Here is a 26173-nt window from a genome sequence, read left to right on the forward strand (position 1 = left end):
TACTTTTCACCAACAATTCTGATGTCCTCCCTGCAAGAGGGTCGAACATTCCCCCCTGTTGACCCCAGCAGTGGCCAGGTGACTTGCTTTGGCCAACAAAATGTCATGATGTGTCACTTACAGGCAGAAGTTTTAAAAGGTTGATCAATCAACTGAGACTCTGGATGGAGCCATAGCCAGGTCACAATGAGTATAGGGCATGAACAAGTAATAAATCTCTGTCTTTGTATGTTGATGAGACCTGGGGGTCTTTTTGTTCCTAGCCTATCCTGACTTACACAATCCCCAAATATTTCTCTTAGTTTCTTGTGCTGCAAAGCACTGCTGACAATCAATCTGTAAATACTTACTAGACAGCTACTCGAGTGTTAGACACTGTGTTTACTGCTGACCAGTTTTTGCCCTTAGAGACTTTGCCATCATTTTAGGAAGAGACAACATTAAACAAAACAATATCATTAGGAATTCAGAAAGCATAGAAATCCCTTCCACGTGGATGGGATGAGTCATGGATGGTTTCCCTTAGGGTGGAATGTAAATAGGGAGAAGTGAAGAGAGTAGATAAAACAGACCAGGATGTGGAACAGGGAGAGGGCAAAGTTAAACGGGCAAAGGTCAGAAAGAGAAAATTTGTAGGTCATCTTTGGGACAGAGTGAGCAGATCATCCCTGATAGACAGCTGGCGTCTGCAATGTCTAACACACAGCTGGCGCTTTAGTCTGACGAGCCAGGAAACTTCAGCAGTTCCTCAGTCACACTAGCCACGGTTACAGCACTCAATAGTCTCATGTGGCTGGTTCTGTGCAGATATAGAACATTTCCATCATCGTAGGAAGTCCCATTGGGCACTGCTTGTCTATGAAAGTGAGATATAAAATGAAAAAAATACAGAACCAGAGAGTCCATGAATGCCAGGATAATATTTTAGTGAATTTGAAAAGTTTAAAATTTGAAAAGTTTAGTGACAACATAAAAGTAACTGAAAAGATTAATTTAGTGGTAGCAAGAAGGGAGACTAAATAAAGAGACAAAGCTGGAGAGAGAAAGATGAGGGGTTTTTGCCGTAACTCAGAAATGAATGACCAGGACCTAGATCAGAATGGTCATGGTAAAAACAGCAGAAAAGGAATACTGTCAATTCTCATTATTTCAGATTCTGCATTTGCAAATTTAGCCACTCAGTAAAATTTACTGGTAGCCCCAAAAGTCACTATTTTCTATGCTTTTTCGGTCATTAATAGACATGTGCAGAGTGGAGAAAAATTTGAGTCACCCAACGGCTGTGCACATTCCCAGCTAAGATTGATGGAGGAGAAGTTCTGTCTTCTCGTTTCGGCTCATACTGTAAACAAGTGTCCTTTTTCTGGTCTATTTAATATCACGTTTTCCACATTTTTCTGGATGATTTCACTGTTTAAAATGGCCTCCAAGTGTAGTGCATTAAGTACTGTCTAGTGTTCCTAAGCACAAGAAGGTTGTGATATGCCTTATGGAGAAAATACATGTGTTACAGAAGCTCTGCTCAGGCATGAGTTATAGTGCTGTTGGCTGGGAGTTCAACGTTAATTAATCCACATATATTAAATAAGATATCTTTAACAGAAACCACACATAAAACAAGGTTATGTATTGATCAGTTGATGAAAATGTCATGACCAGAGGCTCACAGGAACCTAACTCTGTATTTCTCCTAGAAACCATGGTTCAGTATTCACTAATTCAGTGTTTGTGGTGACGTTATAGATCATAACTACTGAGAATGTGGAGCATCAACTATGTGGAAGAGGGAGATACACTGCAAAGGGAGATACAACAGAAGCTGGGCACTAAGAGTCTGACAAAGAGACAACAAAATAAGGGATACCTCAGGTGGTGCCTATTGAGAAAATATGGTACCAAGTCCCAGGTAGACCAGAATTTTATTTTAATTAAAGCACAAGACTTGCCCTCAGTCACTGGAAAGAAGTCACCCATGACTGGATATTTCAGCATGCATTCTCAGATTATTTTCTTTAAATCTACTACTACTGAAAATCCAATAAATACTTTTAATAGTTTGCCTTTTACATTTTTTTTAAAAAAACACTTGGTCTGGGAGTTTTGATTTCTGGGTCTTTATGTGAATCATTCAACCTGGCTTAATTTTTACTCTATTCTTGTATCTGAATAGTTATCAAATAGGAATTCTGCAAAGTAAGTGATGTTTAACCCATTGAGTTGACAACTATATATACATGGGACTTTAGTTCCAAAAAGCCTTGAGCTTTGAAAAGTCAATTAGAGAATCCTCATTAAAATATTAGAATTAAAATATTTGAAAATATCCTCATTAAAATATTAGAAACTAAGGTGACATCAGCATCATGGTGGAGTGAGTGCTTCCCTTAGACTCTCCCCTCTAAGAGACAACAAAAGGATATTCGTATACCAACAGAGGACATTCACACAACACAAAAGACGTCTGAGGGAGACACACAGCTATACCTCTGCTGGTGGAGGTGCTGGACCCCTGGAGGAAGTGGAAGGAGGTAAGAGGATCTCCTCTCCCTCCTGAACAGCAGTGACCTTGGGACTGCACATGGCTCTGAGAAGAGATGGGGGAGGGGTGGCTCTCTGCAGGAACACCTTGGCTCTCCAAGTTCCCTCATAGCTTGGGGGAAAGCCCCAACAGAAGTGTCTAAGCTGTAGCAGGAGTGTCTTCATCAAGCTAGCACCCAGGAGAGTAGATGGGGAGGGCAGAACGAGAAGCCCCTGTGATCAAGCAGGTGAAAGAAAGTGCCCCTGAGTGACACTCCAGCTCAGCCAGTTGGCTGGAGCACCCTTGCATATGATAGAAAAGCACCAGCTTTGAGTAAGCGAGCCACAGATCATGGCAGGCTCAGAATACACAGTTCTTGACCCTCAGCCAGTGTCAGCAAGTGGAAGCTGTGACCAAATACTATTATCTGGAGGCACAAATCCATGCCACCAAACAATATGAAAAAATATTTTAATACTCCAGGCCAGAAGGAAAATGACAAACACCCAGAAATCAATCCTGAAGGCACAGAAATTTATAAGATAAGTGACAGAGAATTCAAAATAGCTATCATGAAAAAACTCAATGAGTTACAAGAAAATACAGATAGTTCACTGAAATCAGGAACTTCTTCACAAAAGAGATTGAAACTATGAAGAGAAACCAATCAGAAATGTTAGAGATGAAAAACACAATGGAGGAGATAAAGAAAAATCTGGAATTCCTGAATAACAGAGCTGATATTATGGAGGACAGAATAAGCAGATTGGAGGACAGAAATATAGAAATGCTTCTGGTGGAGGAAGAGAGAGAACTAAGACCAAAAAGAAATGAAGAAATTCTGAGAAATATCCAACTCAATTAGGAAATGCAACATAAGGATTATAGGTATTCCACAGGGAGAAGAGAAGGAGAATGGAGCAGAAAGCTTGTTCAAAGAAATAATAGCTGAGAACTTCCCAAATCTGGGGAAAGAGCTGGAAATACAAGTGAAAGAAGCTATTATATCTCCTAAGTATATTAATGTTAAAATACCTTCTCCAAGGTATATAGAAGTAAAACTGGCAAAAGTCACTGACAAAGAAAAAGTATCAAGGGCAGCAACGCAGAGGAAAATAACTTACAAAGGAGTCCCTATCAGGCTCTCAGCAGATTTCTCAGCAGAAACCTCACAGGCTAGGAGAGGATGGAATGATATATTCAAAATTCTGAAAGACAGAAACTTTCAGCCAAGAATACTCTATCCAGAGAAAGTATCCTTCAGATATGACTGAGAAATAAAAACTTTCCAAGATAAACAAAAGCTAATGGAGTTTATTACAAGACTCCCCTACAAGAAATACTCAAGCAGCCCTCATACCTGAAAAAAAAAGGGAGGGTCACAAAGCCTTGAGCAAGGAGATAAATTGACAGACAAAATCAGAAAATTGCAGCTCTCTCTCAGAACAGGTTAGCAAACAATTGTTAAAGACAAAGGGAAGGAAAACATCAAAAATATGATCTCATCATTTTAACCACAAATTCACAATAAAAGATGAAACAAGTTGTGACAATAATAACTTAGAAGGGGAAGTGGAAAGGGATGGAATTGGCTTGGTCTAGAAATAAGAGGCTATCAGAAAATGGACTATCACATCTATGAAATTTTTTAATACAAACCTCATGGTAACCACCAAACAAATAATCAGAACAGAGACACAAATGATACATAAAGGGAAAACTAAGAAAACCATCATAGAGAACTATCAGACGGAACTGGTAGTCTGAAATACACAAAATGAGAAACAAGGGAAAGGCAGAAGAACTGGAAAGCAAGCAATAAAATGGCAGCATTAAGCCCTCATATATCAATAATCACTTTAAATGTAAATGGATTGAATTCTCCAATCAAAAGACACAGAGTGGCTGGATGGATTAAAAACTAAGACCCAACAATATGCTACCTCCAGGAAACACATCTCAGCTCTAAAGACAAACACAGGCTCAGAGTGAAGGGATGGAAGAAGATACACCAAGCCAATGGCAAACAAAAGAAAGCAGGTGTTGGCAGACTTATATCAAACAAAGTAGACTTCAAGACAAAACAGGTAAAGAGAGACAAAGAGGGGCAGCATATAATGATCAAAGGGACACTCCACCAAGAGGACATAACACATAAATATCTAATCACCCAACACAGGAGCACCAAAGTACATAAAGCAACTATTAACAAGCCTAAAAAGAGACATTAACACCACAATAATAGTAGGGGATCTTAAGACCCCACTTATATCAATGGATAGATCATCCAGATAGAAAATCCACAAGGAAATAGTAGATTTAAATGAAAAACTAGATCAGATGGACTGTTAGATATATATAGAACACTCCATCTGAAAGCAGCAGAATACACATTCTTCTCAAGTGCACATGGAACATTTTCAAGAATAGACCATATCTTGGGAAACAAGGCAAGCCTCAACAAATTGAAGAAGATTGAAATCATATCAACCACCTTTACTGACCATAATGCTATGAAACTGGAAATCAACTACAAGAAAATAGCTGAGAAAGTGACAAATATGTGGAGATTAAACAACATGCTACTGAACAACAAATGGATCATTGAAGAAGTTAAAGGGAAAATAAAAAATATCTGGAGACAAATGAAAATGAAAATACACCATACTAACTCATATGAGATGCTAACTCATATGAATTTCCCCAGTCCTAACAGGGAAATTCACAGCAATACAGGCCCACCTTAACAAACAAGAAAAATCTCAAATAAGCAATATTAAACTACACCTAACAGAATTAGAAAAAGAAGAACAAACAAAGCCCAAATTCAGCAGAAAGAGGAAAATAATAAAAGCGCAGAAATTAAATGAAATTGAAACAAACAAACAAACAAACAGTAGAAAAGATCAATGAAACAAAGAGCTGGCTCTTTGAGAAGATAAACAAAATTGACAAACTCTTAGCCAGACTCACTAAGCAAAAAAGAGAGAAGGCTCAAATAAGCAAAATGAGAAAAGAAAGAGGAGAAATTACAATGGATACCACAGAAATACAAACGAGTATGTGAGAATACTATGAAAAACTGTATGCCCACAAATTGGACAATCTAGAAGAAATGCATAACTTCTTTGACTAATACAACCTCCCAAAACTGAACCAAGAAGAAATAGAGAATCTGAATAGACAAATCACAAATAAAGAGATTGAAACAGTAATCAAAAACCTCTGAAAAAAATAAAAGCCAAGGACCAGATGGCATCTCTCGAAAATTCTACCAAACATTCAAAAGAGATTTAATACCTATCCTTCTCAAACTATTCCAAAAAGTTGAGGAAGATGAAACACTTCCTAACACATTCTGTAAGGCCAACATCACCCTGATACCAAAACCAGACAAGCACAACACAAAGAAGGAAAATTACAGGCCAGTATCACGGATGAACATAGATGCAAAAATCCTCAACAAAATATTGGGAAACTGAATACAGAAAATCATTAAAAAGATCATACACCATGATCAAATGGGATTTATACCAGGACACAGGGATGGTTTAACATCCACAAATCAATCGATGTGATACACCACATTAACAAAATGAGGAATAAAAACAACATGATCATCTCAATAGATGCAGACAAAGCATGTGACAAGATTCAACATCCATTTATGATAAAAAAACTCTCAATAAAATGGGTCCAGAGGAAAGTACCTCAACATAATAAAGGCCATATATGACAAACCCACAGCTAATATCATATTCAAGGGAGAAAAACTGAAAGCCAACCCTGTGAGAATAGGAACAAGGAAAAGGTGCACACTCTCACCACTTCTATTCAACATAGTACTGGGGGTCTGGGCCAGAGCAATAAGTCAAGAAAAACAAATAGAAGGAGTTCAAATAGGCAATAAAGAAGTGAAACTCTCACTGTTTGCAATTGACATGACTTTATATATAGAAAACCCTAAAGAATCCATAGGAAAACTATTAGAAATAATCGACAACTATAGCAAAATTGCACAGTACAAAATCAATTTACAAAAATAAATGGCATTTCTATATTCTAATAATGAACTAACAGAAAGAGAACTCAAGAATGCAATCCCATTTACAACTGCAACAAAAAGAATAAAATATCTAGGAATAAATTTAACCAAGGAGGCAAAAGACCTATACCATGAAAATTATAAGACATTATTAAAAGAAATCAATGACTACATAAAGAAATGGTCCATGCACATGGATTAGAAGAATAAATAGAGTGAAAATGTCCATACTAACTAATTCAATCTACAGATTCGATGCAACCCCAATCAGAATTCCAATGATATTTTTCATGGAAATAGAACAAAGAATTCATATGGGGCAATAAAGGACTGCAAATAGCTAAAGCAATGCTGAGAAAAAAGAATAAAGCTGGAGGCATCACAATTACTGACTTCAAAATATGCTACTTTGAAATACACATAGTAATCAAAACAGCATGGTACTGGTACAAAAACAGACACTAGATCAATGGAAGTAAACTGAAAGCCCAGAAATAAAACCACACATCTATGGACAGCTAATCTTCAGCAAAGGAGCCAAGAACATACAACGGAGAAAGGAAAATTTCTTCAATAAATGGTACTGGGAAAACTGGACTGCCACATGCAAAAGTATGACAGTAGACCATTATCTTAAACCATACACAAAAATTAGCTCAAAATGGATCAAAGAATTGAAGGTAAGACCTGAAACCATAAAACTCCTAGAAGAAAATATAGGCAGTATAGTCTTTGTCATTGATCTTAGAAGGATCTTTTCGAATACCATGTCTACTCAGACAAGGGAAACAAACAAAAAATAAACAAGTGGGACTTCATCAGACTAAAGAGTTCCTGCAAGGCAAAGGAAACCAGGAACCAAATGAAAAGACACCCATCAACTGGGAGAAAATATTTACAAATCACATATCCCACAAGGGGTTAATCTCCAAAATATATAAAGAATTCACACAACTGAACAGCAAAGAAACAAACAACCCCGTCAAAAAATGGGCAGAGGATATGAACAGACATTTTTCCAAAGAAGATAAACAGATGGCCAATGGGCACATGAAAAGATGCTCAACATCACTGATCATCAGGGAAATGCAAATCAAAACTACGCTAAAATATCACCCTACAACTGTTAGAATCCAAAGAACTTGAAATCAACAATTCAAAGATATCTGTGCACCTCCATGTTCGTTGCAGCATTATTCACAATAGCCATGATGTGGAAGCAACCCAAGTGCCCATCAACTGAAGATTGGATAAAGAAGATGTGGTTTATATATACACAGTGGAATACTACCCAGCAATAAAAAAGACAAAATCAACCCATTAACAACAACATGGATGGACCTTGAGGGTATTATGTTAAGTGAAATAAGCCAGACAGAGAAAGACAAACATCGCATGATTTCACTCATATGTGGAAGATAAACTAACACATGGACAAAGAGAACAGTTTACTGGTTACCAGAGGGGAAGAGGGTTGGGGGGTGAGCACAAGGGGAAGGGGCACATTTATATGGTGACTGGCAAATAATAATGTACAACTGAAATTTCACAATGTTATAAACTATTATGACCTCAATAAAAAAAATCAGAAATTGAAATACCAGTTTTTTCTTTTTCCAAAATATGTTTTAGAAGATGCTGAACAAATTTAAGGAGGAATCAATTTGTAAGAACAAAAAAGGGTATGAATTGTAATCCTTCAGGTGACGGATCAACAAAAGTAAATAAATAAAAGAGCCAGGTTATTATGCAAAAAAAAAAAATTCTGTAATTTAATTTTCTTGTCTCTTATGCCATGGCCTTTTACTGTATGTGGTCATTGACTCTCCCTCAATAAAACTATAGTTTCAAAAACCCTGAACCCAAAATTTCAATTTTTTTCACACAGACCGTGGCTAAAAGTTTGAAGCAAATCACTGACAGCCAACCCTTAAAACCTCCACTGCTTTTCATTAACCATGGAAGTTTCTGTTTGCATAGTGCTGCTGATTTCTAGTTTCAGTAGAAAATATACACTTCTATACTATAAACAATTCCTGGAGAATGAAGAAAAAAAATGTACATGGTCAGGAGTGAGAACAAAGATTTCCAATCCCCTGTGTCTCATCAAATTGTACTCATTCTTCAAGATTTGTGTCTAATCCCAACAAAATGTCAATCAGACTGTCACTATGTCATTCATAGCTCCCTGGGATCACCCTTCGAGATTCTCATAACTATTTGAAATTTTACAGTTGTGCACCTTTTAAGTAATAACTGTCCGCCAGTAAACTGTGAGTGCCCACCAGGGAACTGTTTTGCTCACCATTGCATCCTCAGTGCTTAGCAGTGTCTGCACACAGTAGGTGCTCGCTCAAGGAAACAGTTGTTAAATGAGTGAATGAGTCAGTGAATCAATGAATCTCGGTACTTTTAGAAAGTGGAAGGTCTGCACTCTCCCTTAGGCACTCACATCGGAAACAAAACAACACACAAGCATGGGACAGGCAGCATACAACCAGACTCACACAGTCCTAAGAGTAGGGCTTGAAGCTTATACTTCCTTTGTGCGGTCCCGTGTACCCATCTCAGTGCTAAGGGCACAGGTCTCAGTAAATTGTGCAGACATTTGTATTTATAATAGCTGTCCCCTGGAACTTTGATGAACACCTACTTTCAAAAATGCCCTAACTTTCTGAGCTTAGATTCCATTCTTCTCACCCAAAGTAGTCTTTCTAGTTGTCTTTTTTACCCCTGAAAAGAAAATATAGTTTTTAATCATTGAGGAGGATTAGGCTAACTAGTGTAGTAAAACAGTAGAGCACAACTGAGAAGATGCTGCACGGTAGTCACTTAGAGCTAAGAGACTTGTCCCTACGTGCTAGAACGGGAGTACTCAAGATTCGAATTCAGGTCTCAACAAAGATACAAATTATCATAGATCATGGAACTTTGAGGTCACACTCAAAATGCACTTAGTCACAAATTTAATTCTTCAAATGCTAAAGGTGTTCTACATATCACACTTAAAAGGAAAATTATCTGTCCCTTATTCCATAAGCGGTCTTCTGATTTTAACGATATATGCCACATTTTCAAATACATGGGAACTGATCATTTAAGATAGAAATAATATTGACCTCGTCTCAGTATTAACACTCGCAATGAAGACTATGCTGGTCCTCTTCTCCCTCAGTCACAATTCTCAGGAAAGTGCTGTCCATGTGTCCTTACCTTTGACATTCCTGCGAATTCTGACACAGTTTGGATATGCTGTGAGCAGAGAGAAGGGTTTTTCTTTTTTTGATGTGACCCAATTTTCCACAGCATACTATTCTTCCTTTTGTGGAAACCATTCCTTTAAATGTTGCATTAGAGGCTTCAGCTCTCATTATCAATGTTCTTCTCTCCTATGAGACTTACGCTGCTAAGGAAGGACTTTGCACCCAGAGAAACTTGTGCAAAACATATTCTGAAAATCTGAGTGTTTAATCTGGCAGCACACATTCATAACTGAAAATCGACCTGAATAATAAACAGTTATCATCCTACCACTGAACTAAGATGGGCCAGATGAGTGACAGAAAGGAAAATGAGAGAAATTTGCTTTCATGGAAAAAAGCAGCTGCCTTCTTTATCATACCAAAAAAAAAAAAGAGAGAAGAGAGGAAAAAAGAAAAACTGTGTAAAAGAGAGCCAGAAACTGCTTTCATTTTATTATTTTTGGGAGCAACGAGCACAGTTTTGATAAGCCCTCCAAAGTGTGAGGGAAAATGTGGCATCAATGTAATAAATTCTTTTCTAGGGGCTGCATCAATACAGGCTATGGAGGCTAAATGGGGGGGTTAGAGCACAGCTATTCTTTGATTAATGCGGCAAAACAGCCTGTAGGAACTGAAAAAGACTTTAAGCAAGCCTTGTATGAATCCAGTGCACGTGGTACAGTAATAGCTGGATTTCTTATTTTGACCTCCTTATAAACCACGGGCACAAATGCCATTTCTTTAAAATACATTGATATTTTATTGCTGAGAAAATCTGTCTTAGAATTGATTTGGGAAGGATCTTACCACCCCTGTTTCTTTTTGTCAGACCGTGACAATGTTCTTGAGGGGGGGAGTCAGTTTGGCAACATTTAAAAGAAGAGCCCAGAAAAGGGGGAGGGAAGCTTGAGCTATTTGTCCCTTGGGCCGGAGGCTCTCAGAATGCCCTCTCTCCACTGCTGACAAGGGCTGAGTGCATCAAGATCACGCATTTGCATAGGGCACGCCCTTGCTGTCCACGGCTGAGCCAGGGTCAGGAGGTTTCTACATGAGCAATGGGAGGCCAAACAAACCTGTGAATACGTGTCAGAGAGAAAGAAATAGAGGAGCCTCCCAGATGAGAAAATCCCCTGGACAAATGTCTACTCCCTTCCCAAACTGTTTCAGTCAACAAACGCGCACTGAAGATCTAGCCCGTGCTAAGGAAGAACAGCGTAAACCGCTGATCCCTGAGCTTAAGACTCTACAGTATAGTTGGGAAAATAACATGGAAAATTAGAGAGAGTTAGATGCTCAGTTGTATCTGGAATAATGCAGAGAGAGGGACGAAAAACACACACGCACAGTTGACTCTTTTTTCTCTGAGAGACTGAGAGTGCTGTTCTGTCATTCATTCCAGGTCCTATCTCTGGACTTAGACGTGTGATCTTTAGACAACTAGATACGCTAAAGGCTCTCTGCCTTTAAGCCAGCAAGCCTGCTCTCGTTACAGCCTTGGTTCTTTCTCAACCTCACTTGTGGAGCTTTTTGCCCTTGATTTGCTTTACCACCTTTTCCTAAGATCCTCAGCCCAAGAGGCTTGCTTTCCTCTCTGTTCCCAGTCTCCCAGTTGCCCCTCCGACTCGACACCTGCTCATCCCTCCCAGCCTCCCAGGGACACCTACCCTTGGTTTGGCAACCAGTTTCACTCAGGGCCTTGAGGACAGGACTCAGATTGGATCATCAGACCAAATTTTGTGTTTCTTAACTGAACTAAGTGCAAAGGAAACCATAAGCCTCAAATGGGAAGTCATAAAAGGAAAGGCAATCGTCATTAAGCATCATCCCATGAGACGCTCCAGAAAGCAAATGTAACAACAAAAGGCCCTCTGCTGGGGAAAGAAACAAATCAACTCTTAAGTGTTATAGGACCAAATTTGCAAATTCACACAAATGTGTGAATGTGTAAATGTAAGATGTGTAAATAATAATAAAAAAAAGTTCTCTTGTTTGTTATCGACTGAAATACATCTGCTTTAAAAGCCCCAATCAAAAGTAATCTAATCAGGTAATCTTTATCACAGTCAATAGGACTAAGTTCTTTCAGGAACTCAGCGTCCCTATGGAAGCTTTGGAGCAATGCCCTCCAGTAGAACTCTCTGTAATGTTGGAAATGTGGCTATTGAGCACTAGAAGTGCAGCTTGTGAGACTGAAGAGTTGAGTTTTTTAATTTAATTAAAATTAAATTTATATAGCCATATGCAGCTGGTGGCTCCCAAATTGAACAGCATGACTATAGAACATAAATGCTCCTGTGAGTGTGTGGTTGACACAACGTCATGGGGGATGGGGGGGAAGTTCTTGTCTCCATTCACCCTGGAAGAGTGGGATGGGCTGGAAGCAGACAGTTAGGGCTTTCCATCCCTTCTCTGGCATACCCTCTATCACTAAGCATTCGGTAAAACTCTATGATATAGTTGGCTCCTGGTAGGTTAAAACAGGAGGTAAGGGTACTTAGATTATAGTTTTCTTTTTCGACAAATTGTGGGTTTCATGTTATTATCTTGAGGAGGACTCAAAAATCCTATAAAGGAAATATCCGCTCTTCTTTTTCCCTTTCTTTTTCTTCTTCTCCCTGTTGTCCTCCCCCTCCTCCCCCCCTCTCCCTGCTCCTCCTCCTTTGATAGCAATGATACTACTTCTGCCCTGGACCCAAACAGATGGCTGTCCTGGTCTAACTTACAGAGAAAGCTATTTACAGACAAATGCAGCAGAAGCAGCACAGTATGATATTTCTAAACACATCTTCCATCACAAAAGCATTTATTTTACAATCAGTTTGGTGTTGCAGTTCAGTCAAAGACCTACAGTGACCAAGAACATAAGGCAGCTTTGTTATCATAAAACTATAGGTGGGCCAAGATGCCTCAGCAATTGATTGTTATAAAAAAGAAAACAAAAATCATCAGTGAAATTCAGCTACCCAGCATTACATTCTTCCAGACCATACAAACCAAAGGTAAGCCTTCGTAATGGCAGAAAGCACAGACCATTTCTCCTCTGTGCTCCTCATAGCTAATCCATACCTGCATCTTATAATACTTTTTCTGTTGTAACTTCTGGATTATTTGCATCTACATTCTCAACCACCCCTCTTGCAAAAGGCTTCATATGGGTAACTCACAAAGCATAGTGAATTACAAAAAACCCCCACAATGTTTCAAAATCATTAACAATGGAATTTTAAAAGAATGTAAATAGGAATTTAAAAATATGATGGGTTTTGTTAAAGTTATTCTAATAAAAATGAAAGTACAGGATGATAGCAATTTAAAGCACCAAAGATAAGCATAAACTAGGAATATAAATGCATAACGTTTGAGGCAATGTGGACATGGGCATTTAAAAAAATACTTGCACAAAGATGTAACGTATTAATAGACCCCTCATTTTCAGACCAGTGTTTCTATCCATGTGCTATTCCTCTGACGGTCTTAGAAGAGGAAAACTCAGCTGTCAGAAGACACTTAGTACTTCCCAAGAAGAGCAAAGGAACAACGACTGAGTTGATGAATGAACGATTGCACAGTGAAGCATTGAAGAAAGAGATTTGCTAATAGCGTCTTCAAGCAATCCAGATAATTAAGCACTTAAATTCATCAGGAATGACAAATGATAATGCAGCTTTTAACATCAGACTCTTCATCTAGGTATAAAAGGAAGTTTCTTCCTTTGAATTAATTTTTCCTTGGAAAAATTTAGAAAGTCTTTCCACGAAGAGACTAAAAGTCTAACCTTCTTTTTTAGCATATGAATAAACAGAAGAAAATAACACAGCAAGCCTCAACATCTTTCATTTCTTATATTAATCTTGCTGAAAAATATTGAATTATTTGTTTAAAAATGAATGAAATCACTGCAAGCAACAAGTAGTCTTTCAAAAGAAAGTTCTTTCTTTCATTCTGAAAATAATTATATGCGTTGCTGAATTAAAAATATTCATATTGGAAAAGATTTAGGTTGTCAGCCAAAAAACTTTTTTTTTTTTGCCAAGGAGGATTCGCCCTGAGCTAACATCTGTGCTGATCTTCCATTATTTTTCACTCTGTGGGCCACCAGCACAGCATGGACACGAACAGAGCGGTGTAGGTCTGCACCTAGGAACTGAACCTGGGCCCCAAAGAGGAACATGCTGAACCTAACCACTAGGCAACCAGGGCGGGCCCAAGAAAACATTTTAATACCAGGTTTGATGAGTTGTTATCTTCTTAAGAAGCACCACAAGATACCCCCACATACTGATTGGACATTGCCCACCCTCCAATTATTCTTCAGCAAATAAAAACATTTCAGTTGTGTTTTTTGCCGAACTGTATATTTTAAAAGAGATTTCAAAATAAATTTTGAAAAAAAAAAACCGTATGTTTACATTTTCAGCTTAAACCTGTATGTTTCTAAGATATTATCATAGCAAACTTACATCAAATTTCTGGAAGAAAAAATGAAAATATTAAACCAATTCTTACCAGTGATTTAAAACAAAACCGATTTACCAAAATAACCCAGGCTCTCCCTAGTCTAGCTTGGACTGATCTTCCTTCAATACCGTTTTATTAGGGGGCCCTTGATTACAAACTCTTAGAAGGTGGTTGTGGGCGCGAGGTGGGCACAAGAACAAGAAAGTAAAATTTAAGAGATAGATTTGGGGTATTTTGATGGAGAAAAGCAGGAGAATTGAGGGGAACTTCGAGTCTAGTCCAGTAGCACGGTGATGTGCATTGACAAGCATCCGGCAGCTGAATCTGAATTACTGGAAAGCTTCGGTCAGTCATTCTGGAGGAAGGTTGCAAAGCTCCTGATAGGAGTCTGCTGAGTCTTCCAGACGCTCTGCCTTGCAGCACCTCATGTCTTCAGGATGCCTTATGGCTGCTGTCCTGCCAGCTCAGCTTCTCTTCACACTTCTCTCCTGTGTGTTTAGCCCACAACTGAAGAGCATCAGTACGAAAAGCCCTTGTTTGTTCACACAAGACAGACATTCTCTCCATCAATACACTTGTACTTTTTGCCCAGGTGCAAAGGTGTACCAGGTGCCCAGGTGTACTGAAGCCCAGGTGTGTACCTGGGTAACATAGCACATAAACTCTAAGTACCATTGAGCAAGTTTCTTGCCTTTTACTCAGTCAGTTACCAAGCAAGAATGATACTCAGTATGTTTAACAACAGGTAGACAGGGTAGCCAGTCAGATCTTCTGCTGATTGTGAAGGACCAGGATGGCCAAACTTGGACATATCAGCTGTACTGTTGGACGATACTTTTATCTACTTGGATCTACCTAATCCAAAGCATCCTGTAGCTTGAAAATAAGCATAAACTGGGAATACAAACATATAATACTTGAGGCATTGTGGACTTGAATATCTTTTTAATGCACAAATATATAACGTATTAATTGTCCCTTCATTTTTAGTGCTTATCACGTGCTGTTTCTATGTCAGTCTTGAAAAAGGAAAAGTCACCTGTGAGCAAAGCATTTACTGCTTCATAGACACAGCAATGGAACAACGGCTGAGTTGATGAATGAATGACTACATGGTGAAGTGTGCACAAGTACTTGGATCTACTTAGCTCAAATCGAAAGCATACCTATTGATTCTTACTAAGGGACTGATCCAGTGGGAAACGTGTCTTTATGGAGCTTAGAGTTCAATGACAACATAAATTAATTTGAAAGATTCCAATTTTCTAGAAAATTGATATTTTTCCATTCATTCATAGTATGGAGAAGATAGCCAGACCTTGGATCTCTCAGGAAGCCACACAACGTTTGATAGGAACTAAACTAAGTTCAAATCATGCTAAATGGTTTCAGTCCTAGTGTCCTTTCTACTGGATCCTGGTGCGTCTGTCATTCTCTAGATTGCAGGTTCTTCATTTTACTGAACAAACAATTCTCGGGGCTCCTTTCTTTTTCTCAAGGAAAAGTATTAGCATTTTCAATTAATATGTGCCACAGTGACTTTACTTTTCAGAAATACCATTCCTTTTCTGCATTGCCTCTTCTTTCTGATTTTGCATCTGTTGATGTCCGTGCATTAAATCTATCCCAATCTGTTCTGTCAGCAAGTTACTTGCAAGAAAAAAAAAAATGCAAAATTCTCAAAGTCTGCTTGAGTGATTTCTCAGGAAACTTATGGCTGATTGAAATCCTGCATTTGTGCAAAGGGGAGACTATTACCAAGAGCTATTCAAGGAGAGTGTGGCACAGAAGAAGTTATGAAGAAAAAAACCTCCCATCTCAGAAAAAAGTGCCCTTCATTTCATAGTTTCTAAATAAAAGTTGATATCACTAAACTCCTTTAAATCTGTTATTAAAGAAAATAGACAAATTTTAAATCATATCCCCAATAAGGATATATAAAAATAAACAGGCCATGATATTGGTCCATCACTGCCAATGCACAGCACCCATCTCTCTCAGCTCATGTCCTCTGCCTCCCCTGCTCACAGTACACACAGCACCGCACGTGGACATCCTAAATCAGTAACCCCGGATATCACACCCCCATCTCCAGCACAAATACAGGGCCAAAGCCTCCTTGACCAGCTTCCCCAGCTTCACTGGTATCTCGACTGACCCATTCCTTTCCCTAGTCCAGAGTCTTGACTTCTAGATGCCCAAAGCCTAGTGCCCCTGCTCTGTTTCAGTAGCTTGATGAGAGAATAAAGTCAGGATCATGGAAAGGAAAGCAACTGCCAGTGAGGATTACAGAAACACCATAGGGCTCAGGAGGCTGGAGAATGAAGACACTGCAAACTGAATCACAATCCTCTCATCATGTAAAACATTGCCCCAACGGCTACCAAAAACTGACTTTGTTAAGTCAACAGTTTCACTCAAGCCCTCCAGCTCTCCAATGTAACTACTGAATACTCACCCATTAGTTATTTTAACTTTAATTTTAAATTCTATTGACTATTATAGTTTAAATTCAAATGCAAAGATTTTATCTAATTCACTCTTTTGTAATCATGGAGCTATGTGTCCCTTGGGGACGTGATATTGTGGAAATAGTAAGCAATGATGAGGAAGAGATACCGAGGAAACCTGTTAAGGAAGGACATAAAGGAAAAAAAAAATAGAAGGAATAAAAGCTAAAACAAATCCCAAAGGTAGCCTGCAGAATGGAATTCACTAACGCAGCCTATGGCAATCGTTCATTCACAAACTGAACAGCCTAGAGGAGGATTTGCATAGAGAAGCATAGAGAACACCCCACTCTCTAGAAGCACAGAGAAGGCCCCACTCTCTCTCAGCCTTCCCACAGCAACTAGTAAAGAAATAGGGATATCATGGAGAAATACCCAGTTTGCCCCAAGAATCAGTGCTGTCCCAGTAATTGCAGAGGTTGGCCCCATCTCTGCCTCCTCTGCCACCAGAATGCTTCTGGTCCCAGTAATTGTCCCAATGACATCCTGACCTCTCTCTCCAGCACGCTTCCTTCAGTCCTGGATCGAGTGTTTCCACGATAAGCCAGGGTCTCTCAAGCTACCTATTTATCTGCTTAATGGTTTGGGGACTGAGTGTCTCATGCTAGCCTGGGTCTCCGTGTTTCTTAACGGATATGTTCATTAATAAACGGCATCTTACTACTATCACCACCACCACCAACTCTACTACCATTGTTACTACTATTATAATAATAATAAACAAGCAAATAGCACTTATATAATGTTTATTACATGTCAGGCACTCTCCTAGACACTTTATACTTAGGTACTACCTTTATATCCATTTCACAGAGAAGTATCAAGACCTAAAGAGGTTAAGTGACCTGTTAGTAAACAGTGAATCTCAGATTTAAACCCATGAGGTCTGGCTCCAAAGACCATGTTGTTCATCACCATTCTACCATAACTCTCAAGAGTGAAACTAAATAAAAAATTTAGAAAAGTCCACATATATAACTAAACTTTTGAACAGTGTAATTCTTCCCTTAAAAAAGGCTTATGAATGGGTTAAGGAGACCATAGCTCTTATACCCCCTTTCAAAATACCTTTATGGTTGGCTTGTTTACTTATATCATGCGGATTCTAAAATATATTTGCCAGTGAAACTTGATCAAATTTATAAATATGATTGCTCCTTATCCCTACCTAACATTTTCCATCCCAATTAGACCTCCCTAATCTCACATTTTATTACTAATGCAAAGAAAAACCAAATGTGTTTCTAGCAAAAAGTTATAGAGTTCCCATGGCAATCTATTGAGAGAAAGGTTATTCCATATTGACTTCCTAGGTAGGACCATGGGCTAGCTGGTTAAATATCAACAGACATGATTTCCTTATTTGAAAGACACGCTATTTGAAATTGATGATGCTTTGTTGTTGACAGTATACACATTAATCATGAGGATCGTTTACCTTCATTTCCAAGCTGTAATTCTCCTTAAATATTGAAGTGTGTTGATACCCAGTAAGATGAGCTATTTTATATAAGATAAATATGCTTTTACCAATTAGGTAGTGATTTTCCTAAATGAGAAGCCTGGTCATATTATCCTGCTTGCTTGTAATTGCATGGGAAGAACGTGTGTAATTTATGATATTTTTTGCTGAGTTATACACATTAGCCTGGAGAAATATACACAAGTGGTAGGATAAAAGCATCTCTTTGAAATAAATCAATGATAAATATTAAGCATCCTAAATCTGGAAACTTTGTTCAAACTACTCAAAAGGATCTGTTTTACTATGTGGGTCACTCCCACGTATGTATTCCAGCCAGACTGGGACTATAATTTCTACTACACTTTTCAAGTCATGTTTATCATTACACTAAATGGTACTTCTAGTAACACTCTTGGAGGTTTTGGCCTAAATAATATTTTGTTTAAAGAAAGAGTCAGTAAACTAGAGCCTGTAGGCCAAATCCAACTCGCTACCTGTTTATGTATTACTCATAGCTCAGAGTGATTTTTCCAAATTTGCAATTAAGTTGATAATGGAAAACACTAATTCTGAATCCCAATTAAAGTAAATGTTATCTCCAAAAAAATGAATTATAATGTTCTTATTAGTGGATGTGGTAGGCAGAATAATGGTCCCCAATAACAGGTCCATGCCCTAAGCCCAGAACCTGTGAATATGTTCCTGCACACAGTAAAAGGGATTTGGTAGATGTGATTAAGGTTGTGGACTATTATAGGTTGAAACCTGGCCCAAAAACTTATGTTGAAGTCTTCATTCCTATTATTTGTGAATGTGACCTTATTTTGAAATAGGGTCTTTGCAGATGTAATCAGGTTAAGATGAGGTCATTAGGGTGGGCCCTAATCTAATATAACTGTAGCCCTTATAAGAAGACAGAAGAGACAGAGACACAGGCGGGGAGAAGACCATGTGATGAGAGAAGCTGAGATTGGAGTGATGCAGCTGCAAACCCAGGAACACTAAGGACTGATGGCCACCACCAGAAGCCAGGAAGAGGCAAGGAAGGATTCTACAGAGAGTCTCAAAAGGAGTATGGCCTTGCTGACACCTTGATTTTGGAATTTTAGCCTCCAGAATCTGAGAGAACAAACTTCTCTTGTTTTAAGCCAACCATTTATGGTACTTTGTTATGGCAGCCCTAGGAAACCAATTCATGGACTTAGAGATGGGAAGATTGTCCTGGATTATCCACGTGGGCCCAACATAATCTCATGGATCCTTAAGAGCAGAGAACCTTTCCAGGCTGTGGTAAGAGGAAGAAATGTGACGATAGAAGCAGGGTTAGAGAGATCTATGCTGCTGGCTTTGGAGATGGAGGAAGGGGGCCATGAGCTAAGGAATGCAGGCAACCTCTAGAAGCTGGAATAGGCAAGGACACAGGTTCTACACTAGAGCCTCCAGAAGGAATGCAGCCCTGCCATCCCCTTGGTTTTAGCCCAGTGAGACCCGTGTTGGGCTTCTGACCTCTGGAACAGTGGGATAATAAATCTGTATTGCTTAAGCCACCAAGTTTGTGATAATTTGTTATGGCTGCAATAGAAAACTAACATAATATGCTTGTTGTGAAAAAAAATTGTACTCAATTATCATTCTTATTGTTATTATTGAATTTCACGAAATTTTGTGGAAATTTGTTTTCTCTCATTATGTGAGTACCTACATAATGTCTTCAATTTTTCATCTTGGGCCACAAAGCCTAAAATAGTTTCCGTCTGACTCTTTACAGACAAAGTTTACTGACCCCTAATTTTGAGTGTTAGCAAGTTTCGAGTTTGCCAAAAGGAAAATACTTAAAATATAGATCTTTCATTTCTCATTATTTCTTGCAGAATAGTTTACTAAAGTTCAGATTAGAGAAGCAGATTTATTGTAAAGAGTTCTATAATTGTAGATCTCAAAAAGAATTAAAAGAAACATACTCTTACTATGACTATATTGATTCATTTTAAAAATTCCTTTGTGCAGTTTGTGATGTGCCGCCATAGTGCAGCCGGGACAGTGAACACAGGAGTCAAGGGTCAGAGTATTCCCTTCTACTTCCAGACACCCAGGCAAGCCCATTCGCCCCAGAGCGGTGGGACGACCCCATGCCTGCCTGCAGGCAGCTCTGTGGCACTAGCTCCATAACACGCACGTGCTTTAGAGGAATGTGCAAGACTGGGAAAATAATAAATATTTTCCTATTTGAAAAATGGGACTCACCTAAAATATGTTTATAATTCATTCCCTGAAGGATTTCTTCAGAATTCAGAAATTCTGAATTAGATAATCAGTAAAGTTAAATAAAACATTGTTCTTCCTTATTAATAATCTATTCAAAGAGTTCAAAACTTATTCTTCTTAATCAGACCATTTAGAGCTTGGTAGCCTCATTTTGAGGAACTAGAAGTTAAGAAGGCATAAATGGATTACTGAAGACAGGCTGAGTTATTAAGAAAGGGGACAGCACTACCAGATTGTCCCTGCCCTGCAGACTAGTTAACCCTGCTTTTACTTCAGAGAAGATGGTAGCTTAATGAAAAGCATCTTTCATTCAGTAATAACAAATTGTTGTGAAGTGTCTACCATGTGTTGGGAACAGGGGACACTTGCCTTGCTCCTCAATGAACTCAGTCATTTGCTGTCAGAACTGAAGGTGCATTTGACATTTGCTTCCCTCCCACCTCACAGCACCCACCCTGCCCCAGCCCACATGAGTCCCTCTCTGTGCCACTTTAGAAGAGAATAGGCACAAGCAGAGGTATCCCCACTCATTGTCAGATAAGTCAAGAAATGTAGCAGAGAGGCCCTGCATGGACTTCAGAATCAGTCAACTTAGATTGAAATCCACTCCCCTTATTAACAATGTGATGGTGGGAAAATAGTCTAACACTGATGGGTCACAGTTTTCTAGAGCTCAGATGTAAAATAAGGAGCATAACATGTCCTTTATGGTGTTGCTTGAGGACTGACAGAGAAAGCACTCAGACGCTTACCCAGCTGGCACATTATAGAAGGTGCTCAGTAAAATGTAACCACCATGAATGTCTCAGAAGGAGCTAAAGTGAATGTAAAGGAATGTGATGAAAGGAATGCTTAGCCTTCTTTGCACAGTTCTGTAGGACTGTTGTTCACTAACTAGATTTCTGTCTCCGAGGTGACTCGGAAATGGAGCCTCTGCTATATGTGTAGGCACTATCCATACATACATTTACATGTACATGGTAGAACTATTATGGGACAGTGAAAGTATGTAAGGGAAGTCAGAATGGCACATTAGACAGCCTGGAAAAAAGGCAAAGTATCTCCAGAGATACATGCAAGCTTGCTAATCCCAGTACATTACAAGGATATCAACAATTTTAAACAGAGGAGAGAATAAAAGGGTGAGAACAGATGCATGGAAGAAAGGGAGGGAAAAGTGACAAGAAGGATGAGAGGAGTGATAAAGATAGGCAGGAGGCACACAGGCACATGTCAATAATTATCCAAGAGCTACGGTTCGGCCCCTCAATCCATCTAGACTCACACGTATAGTGAGTGGCTGCACCACACTCATTCCAGCTCTAAAACTCTATGATTGAAATGATTCTATTTTTCTGAGGTAGAGTGGTGATAAATAACGACGGAGAGGTAAGAAGATAATTTAGACAGTTTTCGAAAGAAAAACATAAATGGCTAGTAAATATGAGCAAAAAGATGATGTACCTTTTTTTATAATGCAGATGAAATCAATGTGATACAAGGTTTCCTGTCAAATGAACAAAGAATTAAAAATGAAAATATCAATGCAGATGAGGGCACAGTGAAACAGAGGCAGTCAGACATTGCCGACAGAAGTGTAAATTGGTCTAAGAGTTTGAAAAGTAATTTGATGATATTTATCAAAATAATTTAGAATGCTCATAACTTTTGACCTATTAATTCTTCTTAGAAACTACCACACAGTAGTTATAAGGAGATAAGCCAAAATGCCCACAAAAAGTTATGTACATAAGTGCAGCACAACAGTGAGAAATTGGAAATCTCCCAAGTGTTCAATATTAAGAGGATGCTTTAAAAAGCCAGAGCATACCCATATGGTGGAATACTTAGTAGCCATTAAATATGAAGGCTTTTCAACAGTTTGGGGAAATTTAACCACATTAAAAACGCCAAGTAAAGAGAGCATATCTTCTCATGAAAGTTAAAATTTACTAAGAAAACTACACCAAGAAATTACTATTGCTGGGATTATGAACACATATTTCCCGAGTCTTCATATTTTTCTAAATTTTCTAAAAGTACGTGCATTATCTTTAGGCTCAGGAAGGATATAAAGCTAAAATAATTACCATACTAAGAAAAAGAAAAGGTAAAAGGGAACTGTTCTCTTCTGTTTTCTTTCATGGTTCTGAGGTCTTACGTCCATCAGAAGGTAAGAAAATGTTCAGCGGGAAATAATTTTATTTATTGACTTCAGCGAGACCATGAGATAGGGAGAAGAGAAGTTAAGAGATGGCAACACAAATTCTTGAAGAGGAAACTACTTCTAGGAGAAGAAACTTCCTCAGCCTCTCCTCAAACTGTAGGTCAAATGATGGGGCCATTCTCATTGTCATTTTCCAGACTTATTTTAATTGGATAATTCTATAACAGAAGGAAAGCTTTAGAATATCCCTGGGCTATGCTCTCTTATAAGATGTGCCTTAAAGCCATTTCACCTCTAGTAAATTTCCTGGAAGTTAAGTAAAGAAAAAGCTTTCTCTCCGCATAAGTCTTCAGCATTTCATTGCATTCAAGTATAAAACTTGTTCTTAACTTCTAGGAAGTTAAGAGCAAAATTTTATGCTGTGGTCCTTTAACTTTTTCAGCAGAGATCTTTGAAACAACTTATTTCCCCCTTCTCTTCCTCCTCTATTACTTGACTTTTGCATTTTAGTCTGAGCTAAAGGATCTGTCATATAGTGCTGTGTTTTATATAAATCCTTTTTGGTAGTCAATGGGAACATATATATATATTTTTTTACATAACGTAATAATAACAGTAATCATAATAATAATGATGATGTTAACTAGACATATTGCGGTGATCATTTTGCAATACATACATATATTAAATCATTATGTGTACACCTGAAACTAATATAATATGTTATATGTCAATTATATCTCAATAAAAAATATACACAGCAAAATAATAATAATAAACCATGACAGGTGTAGAAAATAATTTATCTTTTAAAGATTTCCATGTGAGTTATTATTACCCCTTCCCTAGATAATTCAATTTCTACCCAAAGATTCATTTAAATTTTATTTAGAGAAACTTCCTGATATAGTGAAAGGAGCTCCAGGCTTGAATCCAGAACACTTGCATTCAGAGCTAGATCCCCAAGTTTATGACGGAGACAAATCACTCGACACGTTGACCTGCACGTCTGGTGTCTGTCGAATGGAAATGATACAGTCCTCACATCATTACTGGGATGACATGAGATAAAATATGTAGACATGAGGATAGGTTGTGAAGCTATTATTTTAACTCTTTCACACTAAAGGGGGGAAAAAGGCTTCGATAGGGCTTCTTCACTCAATTAACGTGCTGTATTTATTCAAGTGAAGAAAGTCCTGGTTTTTTTTGTTGTTTTTTTGAGGAAGATTAGCCCTGAGCTAACTGCTGCCAATCCTCCTCTTTTTGCTGAGGAAGACTGGCCCTGAGTTAACATCCATGCCCATCTTCCTCTACTTTATACGTGGGACGCCTACCACAGCATGGCTTTTGCCAAGCGGTACGATGTCTGCACCCGGGATCCGAACCAGCAAACCCCGGGCCGCGGAGAAGCGGAACTTGCATACTTAAGCGCTGCGCCAGCAGGCTGGCCCTGAGAAAGTCTTAAAAGTAAACTTTGTTGACCCGCTCAGGAAACAGTTCTTAGCCTGGACACATTACCTTGAATACAGACTCAAGAATTTACCAGTATTAACATGGTGTAATTTTTTTCTAGGTAAAAGAAAATATAATTCAGTAAGTAAAGCCGACAGTTTACAAAACAGAGAGATAGCAGCTACTGTGATAGTAAATAGAATATTGCCATTAATAAGCTCAATATTTCTCTGGGTAACATAAACACTATTTTCTCTAAAATAGTTCATTGAGGTCAACAGATTAGGACTTACATCCACTTCAAAATAGAATGGTACAGTGTTTTTCAAACTTAAGTAATGTAAAGACCCTCTTTAAAGGAAAAGATCCTCTCATTAACTACTAATGTTGACAAATTATTTTTATAATGATATTAATATATAAAACTAGGTGATAATAAATAAAAACAAGGTAATCTGCCTGTCCTATCCTTACAGTTTGTTTACAACTATAAAACTAAAAGTTACTTTATAAATTAAAAGGAAACAAAACTACAAAAACAGTATGAAAAACAATAACATTAATGTAAAGGACCATATTGTTTCACTGAAACTAAACAACTATTTTCAATGTGAATACGATAGTACATATGCACATTTAAAGTTTGACATCTATAAACACAATTTTCTCAAAATTTTTCTCTAGTCACATTTCTAGGACATCTGCAGTGGTGTGGTACATGACTGAGTTACACATACAGGCACACATTCGGCTCATACAAGTAATGTGCACATACAGAGCACCTGCAGACACCTGCCTGTGTTACATATGGAGGACGGCTCAAGTCTTCTCCCATTAACCCAGGATAAATAAATAGCACTCCCTCATGCTAATCATGTGACCAATCCAAATGAAAATGTGGGTACTGAAACCGCATAAGCAAACTCTGTTAGGAGGCCCAGACAATCGGGAACATGCTTATATTATTTCTCTTAGATTATAATCAAAGTGGAATTATAAAATCGGTCATTTTCTTGGGGAACACACAGACACTGGCAAAATTTTTACACACTCCTGTTTGAGGAACTCTAGTATCTATATCATGACTTAAGTCTAAATCTTTTGAAAAGTTTTTTATGAAATAGAATCTCCAAATTCCTGATTTGACTAGATCTCTTGGGGTGCCCGACTCCAGCCAGATCTGACAATTGATTTATGTTGCCATCTCAGGACAACAGCATCAGCAACAGCATCCCTGGGCTGGGAGGTCTAGTATCTAATTTAGTCTAGTTTCCATCCTTACCCTTTACCTTCTTCTCTTTCCAGCTTTTTCTCCTCTTTTCCATCTTAGTGCCCCATCCTTGCCCTCCTTAAATACCACACACATCTGGGGACAGGCAAAACAGACATACCATTGAAACAAATCTGTTTTCATATTGACAGCCTATAAAACAGCTACTCTGTGGAAGGAAAGCCACAATTACAGTGGGTTGAAAAGCTAGAGATTCTGAATTCCTCTGCAGATATTTAAGACTGAGGCACTTTTCCTTTGTTAACTACAAAACAAACAGACCTCCAGGCCTGCTCACCTGCACAGGTTAAGACAGAAAGTAAGGGACATTGCACATATATTTGGTAGCTGCCTTGATAGCTTGCTCTTACTTATACAGCTATGGTCTACATAAGGGGAGTGCAAAGGGAAATAGACACCCAACAAACTGATCTATTGAATTTTCAGCAATTCATTCAATTTAACAAATAGTTATTAAGTGTCTGTTATCTGAAAAATACTGTGCATTTTTTGACTTTTATCTTTACATCAATGATGAAAGAAAAGTTTGAGATATCTAGGCTCCAAGTTTTATTCATCTATCTCCCTTATTTAAAATGTATATTGATCATCTATCATGATGTACTAGGCATTGTGCCGGGTTCAGTAAGAGATTAAAGAGGGGAAAGACTGTTTCGGGATTGAAGGACCGGGACACATGTTATGGAAGAACTGGCATGTAAATTTAGACTAGAAAAAAATCAGAATTTCAACAAAGAGTGATAGGAGAGAGAGAATA

General features: G+C 38.3%; 1 protein-coding gene and 1 long non-coding RNA gene across 3 annotated transcripts in view; one reads left to right on the forward strand and one right to left on the reverse strand.

Annotated features, from left to right (window-relative positions):
- The window catches only part of LOC103561922 (uncharacterized), a 44632-nt gene extending 42575 nt beyond the window's left edge, over positions 1-2057 (forward strand). The window contains exon 3 of the long non-coding RNA XR_547581.2: positions 1744-2057. This is a non-coding gene — a long non-coding RNA (uncharacterized lncRNA). The remainder of the gene's footprint in view (positions 1-1743) is intronic.
- FGF14 (fibroblast growth factor 14) overlaps positions 1-26173 on the reverse strand; it is a 591564-nt gene that overhangs the window by 365681 nt on the left and 199710 nt on the right. The window lies entirely within an intron of this gene.

This window comes from Equus przewalskii, chromosome 16 (assembly GCF_037783145.1).
Source record: "Equus przewalskii isolate Varuska chromosome 16, EquPr2, whole genome shotgun sequence".
NCBI classification, from domain to species: domain Eukaryota; kingdom Metazoa; phylum Chordata; class Mammalia; order Perissodactyla; family Equidae; genus Equus; species Equus przewalskii.